The 13,061-nt window shown below is 45.5% G+C and overlaps 1 protein-coding gene and 1 long non-coding RNA gene across 9 annotated transcripts in view; one reads left to right on the top strand and one right to left on the bottom strand.

Annotated features, from left to right (window-relative positions):
* The window catches only part of SEZ6L (seizure related 6 homolog like), a 188,854-nt gene that overhangs the window by 80,487 nt on the left and 95,306 nt on the right, over positions 1-13,061 (bottom strand). The window lies entirely within an intron of this gene.
* On the top strand, positions 8,116-9,875 carry LOC140618996 (uncharacterized). The gene is made up of 2 exons (XR_012018969.1): positions 8,116-8,308; positions 9,482-9,875. It is a non-coding gene; the product is annotated as an uncharacterized lncRNA (long non-coding RNA).

The raw sequence follows: 13,061 nt of genomic DNA, 5'->3' as shown, positions 1-13,061 counted from the left end.
GAATCAGAATTCAACCTGTATGGCAAGGCCCCGGTTTGCCTTCCTACCATATGCTCCTTCTTCTTCGCCACCCCCTGGGAGTAACTACTGTCCTGAACGTGGCCTTCAGCATGATCATTATTATTATCACATTACTACTATTTGCTGTGTGCATCTATTTATCACACATCAACTTCTCTGAACACTGTGTGGCATGTTTTAAAGCTTAAATAAATCCTTCAGGGACACCTGGGAGGCTCAGTGGTTGGGTGTCTGCCTTCGGCTCAGGTCCTGAGTTTCACATCGGGCTCCCCGCAGGGAGCCTGCTTCTCCCTCTGTCTATGTCTCTGGCTCTCTCTCTCTGTGTCTCTCATGAATAAATAAACAAAATCTTAAAAAAATTCTTCAACACCCTGCTCTTTTTTCCCCTTTTTTCTTGCTCAGCCCTTGTTTTTTTTTTTTTTTAAGATTTTATTTATTTATTCATGAGAGACACACAGAGAGAGGCAGAGACACAGGCAGAAGGAGAAGCAGGTTCCCTGTGGGGAGCCTGATGTGGGACTCAATTCTGGGGGATCATGACCAGAGCCCAAGGCAGATGTTCAACCACTGAGCCACCCAGGTGCCCCTTGTTCAACACTTTGTGAGGAGCATCCACATTGATAAGTGCAGTTTTGATTGACTTATTTTCACCACTGCATAATATTCCATTGCATTAGCATCCCACCACCAATCTTTCACTTAAAATCCATCATGATTATCTTTTCATGTCACTACCTACATGGTCTTTTCCTTTTTAAAAAAAATGGCTACATTAAAATATAAACATGTATTATTATTATTATTATTATTATTATTATTTTTAATTTATTTTTTATTGGTGTTCAATTTACTAACATACAGAATAATCCCCAGGGCCCGTCACCCATTCACTCCCACCCCCCGCCCTCCTCCCCTTCTACCACCCCTAGTTCGTTTCCCAGAGTTAGCAGTCTTTACGTTCTGTCTCCCTTTCTGATATTTCCCACACATTTCTTCTCCCTTCCCTTATATTCCCTTTCACTATTATTTATATTCCCCAAATGAATGAGAACATATAATGTTTGTCCTTCTCCGACTGACTTACTTCACTCAGCATAATACCCTCCAGTTCCATCCACGTTGAAGCAAATGGTGGGTATTTGTCATTTCTAATAGCTGAGTAATATTCCATTGTATACATAAGCCACATCTTCTTTTTTTTAATTTTTTATTTATTTATGATAGTCACAGAGAGAGAGAGAGAGAGAGAGAGAGAGGCAGAGACATAGGCAGAGGGAGAAGCAGGCTCCATACACTGGGAGCCCGACGTGGGATTCGATCCCAGGTCTCCAGGATCGCGCCCTGGGCCAAAAGCAGGCACCAAACCGCTGCGCCACCCAGGGATCCCAAGCCACATCTTCTTTATCCATTCATCTTTCGTTGGACACCGAGGCTCCTTCCACAGTTTGGCTATCGTGGCCATTGCTGCTATAAACATCGGGGTGCAGGTGTCCCGGCGTTTCATTGCATCTGTATCTTTGGGGTAAATCCCCAGCAGTGCAATTGCTGGGTCGTAGGGCAGGTCTATTTTTAACTCTTTGAGGAACCTCCACACAGTTTTCCAGAGTGGCTGCACCAGTTCACATTCCCACCAACAGTGTAAGAGGGTTCCCTTTTCTCCGCATCCTCTCCAACATTTGTTGTTTCCTGCCTTGTTAATTTTCCCCATTCTCACTGGTGTGAGGTGGTATCTCATTGTGGTTTTGATTTGTATTTCCCTGATGGCAAGTGATGCAGAGCATTTTCTCATGTGCGTGTTGGCCATGTCTATGTCTTCCTCTGTGAGATTTCTCTTCATGTTTTTTGCCCATTTCATGATTGGATTGTTTGTTTCTTTGGTGTTGAGTTTAAGAAGTTCTTTATAGATCTTGGAAACTAGCCCTTTATCTGATATGTCATTTGCAAATATCTTCTCCCATTCTGTAGGTTGTCTTTGAGTTTTGTTGACTGTATCCTCTGCTGTGCAAAAGCTTCTTATCTTGATGAAGTCACAATAGTTCATTTTTGCTTTTGTTTCTTTTGCCTTCGTGGATGTATCTTCAAAGAAGTTACTGTGGCCGAGTTCAAAAAGGGTGTTGCCTGTCCAATTTTCCCAGCACCATTTATTGAAGAGACTGTCTTTCTTCCAATGGATAGTCTTTCCTCCTTTATCGAATATTAGTTGACCATAAAGTTCAGGGTCCACTTCTGGGTTCTCTATTCTGTTCCACTGATCTATGTGTCTGTTTTTGTGCCAGTACCACACTGTCTTGATGACCACAGCTTTGTAGTACAACCTGAAATCTGGCATTGTGATGCCCCCAGATATGGTTTTCTTTTTTAAAATTCCCCTGGCTATTCGGGGTCTTTTCTGATTCCACACAAATCTTAAAATAATTTGTTCTAACTCTCTGAAGAAAGTCCATGGTATTTTGATAGGGATTGCATTAAACGTGTATATTGCCCTGGGTAACATTGACATTTTCACAATATTAATTCTGCCAATCCATGAGCATGGAATATTTTTCCATCTCTTTGTGTCTTCCTCAATTTATTTCAGAAGTGTTCTATAGTTTTGAGGGTATAGATCCTTTACATCTTTGGTTAGGTTTATTTCTAGGTATCTTATGCTTTTGGGTGCAATTGTAAATGGGATTGACTCCTTAATTTCTCTTTCTTCAGTCTCATTGTTAGTGTATAGAAATGCCACTGACTTCTGGGCATTGATTTTGTATCCTGCCATGCTACCGAATTGCTGTATGAGTTCTAGCAATCTTGGGGTGGAGACTTTTGGGTTTTCTATGTAGAGTATCATGTCATCTGTGAAGAGGGAGAGTTTGACTTCTTCTTTGCCAATCTGAATGCCTTTAATGTCTTTTTGTTGTCTGATTGCTGAGGCTAGGACTTCCAATACTATGTTGAATAGCAGTGGTGAGAGTGGACATCCCTGTCTTGTTCCTGATCTTAGGGGAAAGGCTCCCAGTGCTTCCCCATTGAGAATGATATTTGCTGTGGGCTTTTCATAGATGGCTTTTAAGATGTCGAGGAATGTTCCCTCTATCCCTACACTCTGAAGAGTTTTGATCAGAAATGGATGCTGTATTTTGTCAAATGCTTTCTCGGCATCTAATGAGAGGATCATATGGTTCTTGGTTTTTCTCTTGCTGATATGATGAATCACATTGATTGTTTTACGGGTGTTGAACCAGCCTTGTGTCCCAGGGATAAATCCTACTTGGTCATGGTGAATAATTTTCTTAATGTATTGTTGGATCCTATTGGCCAGTATCTTGTTGAGAATTTTTGCATCCATGTTCATCAGGGATATTGGTCTGTAATTCTCCTTTTTGGTGGGGTCTTTGTCTGGTTTTGGAATTAAGGTGATGCTGGCCTCATAGAACGAATTTGGAAGTACTCCATCTCTTTCTATCTTTCCAAACAGCTTTCGTAGAATAGGTATGGTTTCTTCTTTAAACGTTTGATAAAATTCCCCTGGGAAGCCATCATTATTATTTTTTAAGCCCCAACATGTGGCTTAAATTCCCTACCCTGAGTCAAGAGTTGTGTGCTCCACTGACTGAGCCAGCCAGGTGCCCCTCAACGTATATGTTATTGAGCCAGGCTCCTATAAATTAATATTTAGGTTGTTGCCTTTCTCCTCCCAAATAACACTGCAATAAATATAATACTGCAACAAATGCATCTCTTTGGTGAACATGTCCACCTAATTCTTTAAGAGAGTGTCCTAGAAGTTGCATTGATCATCCAGATGGTTTATGTATTGAAATTTATTTATTTATTTTTTTACATTAAAAAATTTAAATTCAATTTGCTAGCATATGTATTTAAATTTTTAAAAAGATTTTTTAATTTATCTATTCATGAGAGAGAGAGAGAGAGAGGCAGAGACACAGGCAGAGGGAGAAGCAGGCTCCATGCAGGGAGCCCGATGTGGGACTCGATCCTGGGTCTCCAGGATCATGCCCTGCACTGAAGGCAGCGCTAAACTGCTGAGCCACCCGGGGCCGCCCTGTATTTAAAATTTTGATTGACACTGAAAAAGTACCTTCCAGAAGAACCTGAACCTATGTAGCCTGCTGCCAACTCCACCCAAGAGTGCTGTTGCTCTCCAGCCTTGTCAAGATCTCACTGATATTTCGGTGACCTTCAGCTAGAAGGCCTGAGCTGGAATGTGGGGCCTCTGGACCCAGGCACGGTGTCCTTCTAAAGTGTCCCCTGCCCCGGTGGTTTGAGGTACTCTCTGGCCTTCTCCAGTTGCTCCTAAAGCTGTGCCCAAAGTCTGCCTGGACCTTTCTTTTCCCTCTCACCACATCTTTACTCAAGAGCATCCAGCAAGCCCACTTTAGGATGCTTCACTGGTCCACCTTACAACAGCCGGAGTTTAGGGAACAGATCAAGCCAGTGATTGGTGGCCAATGAAGGCTAGGAAGAATGTGTGGTCGCAGAGGGTTCAGAGCAAAAAGGGAATCCATCTGAACTGCAACAGATTTGTAGGTCAATGGGCTGCATGGTCGGAGGGCCACCTATGGTCGTGACACCCACTGCAATGGTACAAAGCGTTCATAATACAAAGTAGCGTTGGAGGTAACAAAAGTCTGGAGATGAGGTACCTGTCCATCTACTGGTGGCAGGTTACATGATCGCAGAAGCCCGCACTGGGATACACACAGGGTTCAAAGGAATGAGATGAAGTCATTGGCGAATAACATGGAGAATAATCTGGCGAGAATGTTCAAAATTACAAATACATCTCTCCTTTGACTCCACAAGCCCGCTTTGGGGAATTTATTCCGCAGAGGGATGTTTGCCCACATTCAAAATGATGTCGTGCAGGGTTAAGCAATGCTGTGCTGTTTGTAGTAGCAAAAGACTCGAAGGCTTATTTTACTCGGCATAATACCCTCCAGGTCCATCCACGCCAATCGGAAAAAGACAAATGTTATATGGTCTCTTTCATTTGGGGAATATAAAAACTAGTGAAAGGAAATAAAGGGAATGGAGAAAATGAGTGGAAATATCAGTGAGGGTGACAAAACATGAGAAACACCTAACTCTGGGAAATGAACAAGGGGTAATGGGAGGGGAGGTGGGCGGGAGGTTGGGGTGACTGGGTGATGGGCACTGAGGGGGGAACTTGGCGGGATGAGCACTGGGTGTTATGCTATATGTTGGCAAACTGAACTCCAATTAAAAAAAAAAAAGACTCGAAGGCAAATCAAATATCCACCAGCAGGGGTTAAATTCATCAGGGAACATCCAGACAGAGTGCTATGCAGGGGTAAGAAAAGAGTGCGGAAGCTCTCTGTGGTCCGAAGAGGAGAGGTGGCCAGTTTCTGTTGTATTAAAAAGCAATGTGTGTAGAGTTTGCTGCCTGTTGTGTAAAAACGGTGAGAGAAAATAAGGCTTTATGCGTCTGCCTTTCCTACTGTGTGCGTAAAGAAACTTTGAGAGGAGGCCCAGGAATCAAATTATGCTGGTTATAGGGGACGTGGGGTGTTGGAAATAGGATGAGGTCTAAGGGTGGGAAGGAGAATTTTCATTATATATCTTTTCACAGATCCATACCTATGCATATATGTGTGTAGGTACATATACATATATAGGTGTATGCATGTGTGTCTACACAAATAAAATATTACCTGTTCAAAAACCATGTAACTGAAAAATAACAAAAAGAATGGCAGAGCTGTGTGCCAACACAATTCAGTATCAAGTGGGAAAAAAATCTAGGGAGAATAGCGGATACAGTCGGTCTCGTGTGAGTGGGAGGGATGGATTTGAACAAGGTAATGGGACTGCCTTTTCAGAGCAGGACTGGGGCTTGGGACTGCAGGGACAATCACATTTTATTGCACGTCATTTTACACAGTGTGATTAATTTGCAAAGTGTATGCTATTTTTATTGCAATAATAATTAGCAATAATAGTTAATAATAATGATGAACTCCCTGACGTTTGTCACACCAGGTTCAGAGGAGGCAGAGAATAAGCTCCGGCTTTTCTCAGGGTTTCTAACTGCTCTTGAACTTCCACAGGAGTCTCTCCAGACTTCTTTACTTGTCTACTGCTGCCTGGGAACCCCAAGTCAAAGTCACTTGGGGAGGACAGAGTATAGATGTCCAGCTGTGGTCTGCAGCCCAGATTCACCAGTAATTAAGCTGATCCCATTTGGCTCTTTGTGTCTATTTGCCAGTTGGTTAAAATCAGAGGAGAAAATTGAGGAGGTGAGTGACCATGCCTCCTCCCCTCCTCCTCCTGCTGACTAATTAAAGTCCAGAGTCTCAGGAGAACTGTTTTTTCCTTTTTTAAAGGTTTTATTTATTTATTTGACACAGAGAAAGAGAGAGAGAGCACAAGTAAGGGGAGCAGCAGAGGGAGAGGGAGAAGCAGATTTTCCGCTGAGCAGGGAGCCTGATGCGGGGCTCGATCCCACGATTCAGGATCATGACCCGAGCTGAGGTCAGACCCTTAACTGACTGAGCCACTAGGAGCCTCTCAGGAGAACCTTCTAATGGGTCTCACTGTCTTGTTTATTTTACTCAGGTTAAGCACAGGTAAGCTGGACCTAGCACATTTGCCCCTCTAGGGTGTACTGCTTTTGCAGTTAGATCAGATGGTCCCTGGTGGTTCTCCACCTTTGATAAAACAGATTGGAATCATCCTATATAGGTAGGCCATCAGCCACAGCAGATTTCCTGTCACATCTCCAAAACTCAGTCCTCAATCAGGATTTGTACTAGATGAGCCCTTGGAAAGGAGCAAATTACCAGATTTTTAAAAAACATGTTGTTTATTTATTTATTTGAGACAGAGAGAGAGAGAGGGAGAGAGAGAGAGTGAGCAAGCAGAGGGAGTGACAGAGGGAGAGGGGGAGGCAGAGAATCACAAGCAGACTCTGTGCTGAGCGAGGCGTCCGACTTGGGGCTTGATCTCAGGACCCTGAGATCATGACCTGAGCAGAAACCAAGAATCAGACTCTTAACTGACTGAGCAACCCAGGCACCCCCTAAATGATCAGATTTTGTGTTTTAAGTTGTTAGAAAATCATTTGGGGTGGATGGGTAGTACTTTTAAGGCATAAAAATCAGATCATGAAATCTCCAAAATCCATCAATAGCTTCCCACCATGCTGAGAATAATATTAAAACTCCCTTCAATGAGCTACAAAGCCTTTTGGATTCTGGCCTTGGAACCCTTTCTCCAAAATCACCTGTTACCATTCCTTCCCCTCAAACTATAGTATGACCACACATACTTTTTTTTTTTTTTTTCCTATTCCTTAACCTTCCAAATTCATCCTGTTTCTCAGGGCCTTTGCATGTGCTGTTCCCACTGCCTCAAATTTTCTTGTGTGTTATCTTTGTTTGGCTGGCTGCCTCTGGTCATTCAGGTCTCAGATCATCTTCTTCAAGACACCTCCGTCTCATCACTCTCTGTCTCACTTTCCTCAGAGTGCTTACCACAAACAGAACTACTGATGATGTGTTTCCTTATTCCTTGTCTGTCTCCACGAAATGGTCCACACTTAGGCAGCAGTAACAAAGTTGGGACAGGTAAAGCATCCTTTTTTTTTTTTTTTGGCAAAGCATCCTTAATCTTTGGTTTCCTATAGTGCCCATTTGGCAGCCAATGAATATTGAGAGGAGGGACAAGAGAAAGGATGCCTTGGGTGCATTTAGCAAGTGCTTAGGAGCTAATGAAATTTCCTTCAAATCCAGAAATTCCAGAATTCTGGAGGTGGCTTGTATGGGTGGTGGGGAGCAAGGTGCAGACATTACTATCAGAAGACCAAGTGCTCAGGCTCTATCCTGGTGAAGGCTACTATGGTCCAGTCCTCAGCCTTCTTATGGATCAGCTGTCTTTAGCTCCTTCCTTGTTACCCAATTTTCTCCTCAAGATGAACATGGAAAGATGTCTATTCTGTCCTCCTTCCATCTGGATGTGAGTTAACTGGCAGAGAAATGGGTGGCCGAAAAGAGGGAGGAGGCTGGCGTCATTGACTGACCATTTGTGACTCAACCCTTCCATTATGAGGGCATAGGAAAAGCCCGAGACTCCCAGCAGATGGTGGCAGGAAGGGAAACTGAGTCCCCAAAGCAAAACCCTACTGGATTCTCCCCTAGGCAGCTCCCCCTCTGTGGGAAAGGAGGCAGGAGAATCCCCTCAATATGGGATCAACCTAACCAAGATCTAGCAACTGTCTTCATCAGGCTCAGACATCCATCACTCTGAAAAAAAGTCACCAAAGGTGATTATTTATGGGGGCACTGTGTTGTCAGGAAATGTCCAAGGCTGGCCAGATCCCACCAGCAATCAGGCACCAGGGTTGAGTGGGGGACTTGGATGAGCTCAGTTTTTCATTTTTACAATGCACCAAAGAACCTCAGTCCGAGCACCATGAGAGAAGTAAAGATGGCAAGTTGTATCTTAAAATGACATTTTTAGATAACCTTTATTCCCAAAGCTGTGGTTATTAAAACCTTGGTATTCTCCTGGACTTTCGTTTGCAACTGCAGCCCATTCGATCCGTAGCACCCATGGGGATCTTTCTAAACCACCCCCTATCCAGGGCCCAGTGGGTCCTCCTTGCATTTATTCTTCTTCCCTTGATTCATAACACTACGAAAGAGGTCAGCCACAGTGTTAATCACACTATCATACTTGGCTGGCTTCTTTCTTATCTTCTCTGCTAGAAGTAAGTTTCTTGAGGAGAGTGGTCGCTTCTGCCTTGCTCATCACTGCCTGCCTAGGACCTATCCCATGGCCATGGATCTGATACCCACTAGGCCCCTCACAAATATCTCTCTAATGAACCATGGATATGCCTGCAGTATTGGTTGAGAGCAGACTCTGTTAGAGAAGTTCACCTCTTTTTTTAAAAATAGATTTTATTTATATATTTGAGAGGGAGAGAGAGAGCAAGCACAAGCAGGGGGAGCAGCAGGGAGAGAGGGGGAGGGAGAAGCAGTCTCCCCACTGAGCAAGGATCCTGATGCAGAGCTCAATCTCAAGACCCTAGGATCATGACCTGAGCCGAAGGCAGACGCTTCACCAACTGAACCATCCAGGTGCCCCAAGAAGTCCACCTCTTTAAGAGGGACTGTAGATTAGTAGACTACATTACTGGCTATCATAAAACTGAATCTATGCTAAACTTAATCCTCGATAAATATACTTGGCTTATGATATGTCTGGAGAGATGTTCTAGGTGAATGTACACACCTAGGTGTTCTAATTGCAAAACACGATTCCATCACGGTGCAAGCAGAGAGCCTGAGGACAGCCCATCCCTATAAATCCCATAGTTTGCTCCAACAACGGGGGGTGGGGGGGGAACAGAAGCCCACATGGTGAGTTTACTTGTTGCTGTCTTTTTTTTTCTGGCTCTGCCCACGATGCCACGGTCGTATGGATGGAGGAGATGTCGGAGCAATGTGTGCATCACTCAGGAGGGCCCACCAAACTGCACCGACAGCTGACACACCAAGTCTGCTGCCCAAACCTGGGGACTGCAAGGGACTTGCAGGGGTGTTAAAAGGGCCAGCTTATATAGGAAAGAACACTCTTTCAGTGTCTCGGCTACGAGACTAATTATCTATAATTGTCCTCTGTGAGCTGGCTTCTTCCCCATGAATGGGCCTCCTTTGTAACTCGTGTTGGGTTCAGAAAGCCTTGAAAATTCTTTTATGTCCAGTTGCCTCTCATCAGAGCAGTGGCTGGGCGGTACGTCCCTCTTCTCTGTGAATGAGCCCGGATAGCAGTTGGCACAGGGGTGCCATCCTGCCTTTGTACCTTTAACAATCCGATTAACTGTGGCTGACGGCAGTGCCAACTGATTAGCATTTAAACACTTGTCTCCCTTCCCACCTCCGTCCCCCACCCACCAAACTCCATTCATGTCTCATGGTGCGACTTTCTGATTTCTCACTGATGGTAGTCGGGAGGGGGAGAGATATGTGGCGTGATTTACTTGCAATTTCTTTGCGTACCAGAAAATCAGTGAGTCACTGGGACGAGGGCTGGGAGACAGAGGCACGAGCCCACTCAGATAGGAACCCCATGGTGGGAAATCTATCTAGAGTCAATTACCTATCTACTCGCATAGACACATATAATACTGGGGGATGAATCCAGATGGTCCTCAAGTGAGTTTAAAAGACATCATGAGTAAGTTTACAACGTCTTTTCACCTGTTTGCTCAGATTCCCAGACAAGAATAAAGAGCAGAGCAGACTGGCATCCTGGGATGCTTATGGGGACATGCTTGGAGGTGGAGAAGGTGGGAAGACTGGTACACCTGGTCTTGGGAACTGGTGTTGACATCAAATTGCTATGTGGCCTTGAGCAAATTCCATCTCTCAAAGCCTTGGTTTCTGGCTTTGTAAAATGAGGGCAGTGATCTTTGCCTGGTCAACCTTAAAGAGACAAAAACTGGGGAGTGGAGGGGAGGAGTTGTGTGTATGACCAAGTTCTGAGATGCTTAAAGCACTTTTGCAACCTTGAGGCTCACTTGGTTTCTTTTAAGAGGTGAGGGTGGTCCTCTCTTCAGACAGAACCTGGACAACAGTGGCTTTATTTGCTGGAGCCAAATAAAACATGCTCGTGGCTTCACCTGCATCATTGAAAATTTTCTTTTCCTGAGAAGTGTCTATTTTTATCTTCATTGTAAGGATGGGGAAGTGCTGGTGAGTGGCAAAGCCAGGATTTGAACTAGGGCTGTCTGACCTCCAAACCCATGTCCCAGTGAGGCGGGAAACAGGCTGTATGTTTAGTCTGGCTGGCCCCCGAATCCTAGCCTGGAGTGAATGCTGAGTGCTGCCCAGGAACAAACTAGCACAGGATCTGCTTCAGCTGTGAGATCCCCAGAGATAAAGGAGGACCCCCAACCATGCCCCATGGGTAACAGAGAGCCAGATGCTCCTCCTGAGGACTGGATTGTAGAGAAAAATAAGAGAATAACTTTATCAAAGGCAGATCCCAAAGGTAAGGGAGCTGGCTTAACATACCTGTTTTAGAGATGGGTATGGCCCGAGGTTCAAAGGGGAAGGGTCTGATCAGGAAGGTCAGGATTCTTCAGTGACTCTCTCTATGCACTTTGGTCAAAGTGTGTTTTCATCTCTGAGCCTCAGTTTTATCTGCTGCATAGTAGAATAATTTCTTGAAACAAAAGCTTCAGTGGAATGACAATCTCTACTTGTGCAGTAAAGGATTCACTCAGCAGTTTGGGATTGTCCACACCCTGCACATTTTAAAGAAAGGTTTGGTGCTTGCCCCCATGCCTGGGAGGGAACCTCAAAACCCTTGGAATAATCCTGCCTGATAGGAGGGTCTTTATTTACGTGGAGGCATTGGGCCCCTCCTGATACTCTATGCTAACAGCATGATTTATGGGTGGCAACCTTGGGCTTGGCATCAGTTTGACCTCTAGGGGACCTGGAGATTAACGTTAGCCACATGGGTGGTCAGTCATGCCTGTGTGATCAACCCCCAGTGGGCACCCTGGACACCAAAGCTCGGGTGAGCTCTCTTGGTTGACCATACTCTGTGGATGATACACAGTACCTCATGCTGAAAGTCCGGGCTGTCCGCCGGGAGAGGACACAGGGATGTCCACTGGGAGAGGACAACTGAGGATGTATGCCTGGCCTCTCCCAGACTCTGCTCTCTAGGCTTCTTCTCTTTGCTGATTTTAGTTTGGATCCTTTCACTGTAATAGACCAGACCTCTGGGTTTGACGGCTTTTCTGAGTTCTGTGAGTCCTTCCAGCAAATTATTGAACCTGGTGGTGGTCTTAGGGAGCACCGAACCCCCCAATCAACCACAAATGGGGCCATATGGATTGAATTGGGATGGAGGAAGGGGTCTGAGAGCTGCCCTCTGAGGCATCTCCTTTCCTGAGCCACCTTTGACGAGGATGATGATGGTGGTAGTGGTGATGTTGGGGACTGATGGTGGCTAAGTGCCTGCTGCAAGCCAGCTCCTGTACTAAACGCTTTTACATTTACTCCTCTCAACAGCCCTGGGAGTGGGTCATATTATTATCCACATTTTACAGATGAGAACACTCAGACCCCCAAAAATTTGGTCTCTTGCTCAAAGTAACACAACTAGTGGCTGGTGGAGTTGGCAGTGGAACATAATGTGTAAATCACAGGACAAGATGGGCAAGATATCCCTTCCAGATCTGATGTCCCATGGACATGTGATTCTAAGGGATTATTTATCTTTTGGGGCCATGGCTGAGAATTCTAGGGTTTGGGGGAAGAAATGGTTTCTGCTTATCCCCACTTCTTCGCCACTCTCTCAGGTGATTTCCTCCATGCCAGGTGTACACCTGCTACCTTCTGGGCCAGCTTCAAGGGGGGACTTGGGTGCCAAATAGGAGAAACTGTTCCATTCTATTCCACTCATCCCATCCTATCCTATCCCATATCACCCATCCCATCTACCCCACCCCATCCCATCTCATCCCATCATGTATTGGGCACGTGCTGTGTTGGGAGACTACAAGGATGCACAACACATCGTCTCTACCCTCAGCCTCTACAGGTCAAGATTCTCACCAGGCAGATGAGTTCAGTGCATCCCGGGGAGCAGCTTGGCACCACTGAATGACAAGCCTCAGGCCCCTCCATTCTTTAACTCCTGGTCCTTGATGTCTGCCTCTTGGAGTTCAGCCAGCCTCTGCCCAGAGCCTAACGAGCTCTTATAGCCAACAAGAACAATGCCTCGGGTGTGTGTGGGCCTGAGGCCGAGGAAGTGCACAGAGCATCCCTTCACTCCCTGGCCCGCCTGGTGGGCAGGTGGTGGGTGTGGGGCTTGGGGGAAGTGCCGGAGGGGGCGGATTTGGCGGTCCTCAGAGTGGCCATTATCAGTCCCCTGGCCCAGCAGAGACTACACAGAGCGCCTCAGTGTCCCAGCGCCCACCTGGCCCCCTTTGCAGGCACCCTGCCTGCACACATTGGCACTGGGCCATCTCCCTGGAGTGGGGGGAAGGATGT

The sequence above is a fragment of the Canis lupus genome, chromosome 27, assembly GCF_048164855.1.
Source record: "Canis lupus baileyi chromosome 27, mCanLup2.hap1, whole genome shotgun sequence".
NCBI classification, from domain to species: domain Eukaryota; kingdom Metazoa; phylum Chordata; class Mammalia; order Carnivora; family Canidae; genus Canis; species Canis lupus.
The sequence above is the reverse complement of the archived record's forward strand: the minus strand, read 5'-3'. Positions and strand labels throughout refer to the sequence as shown.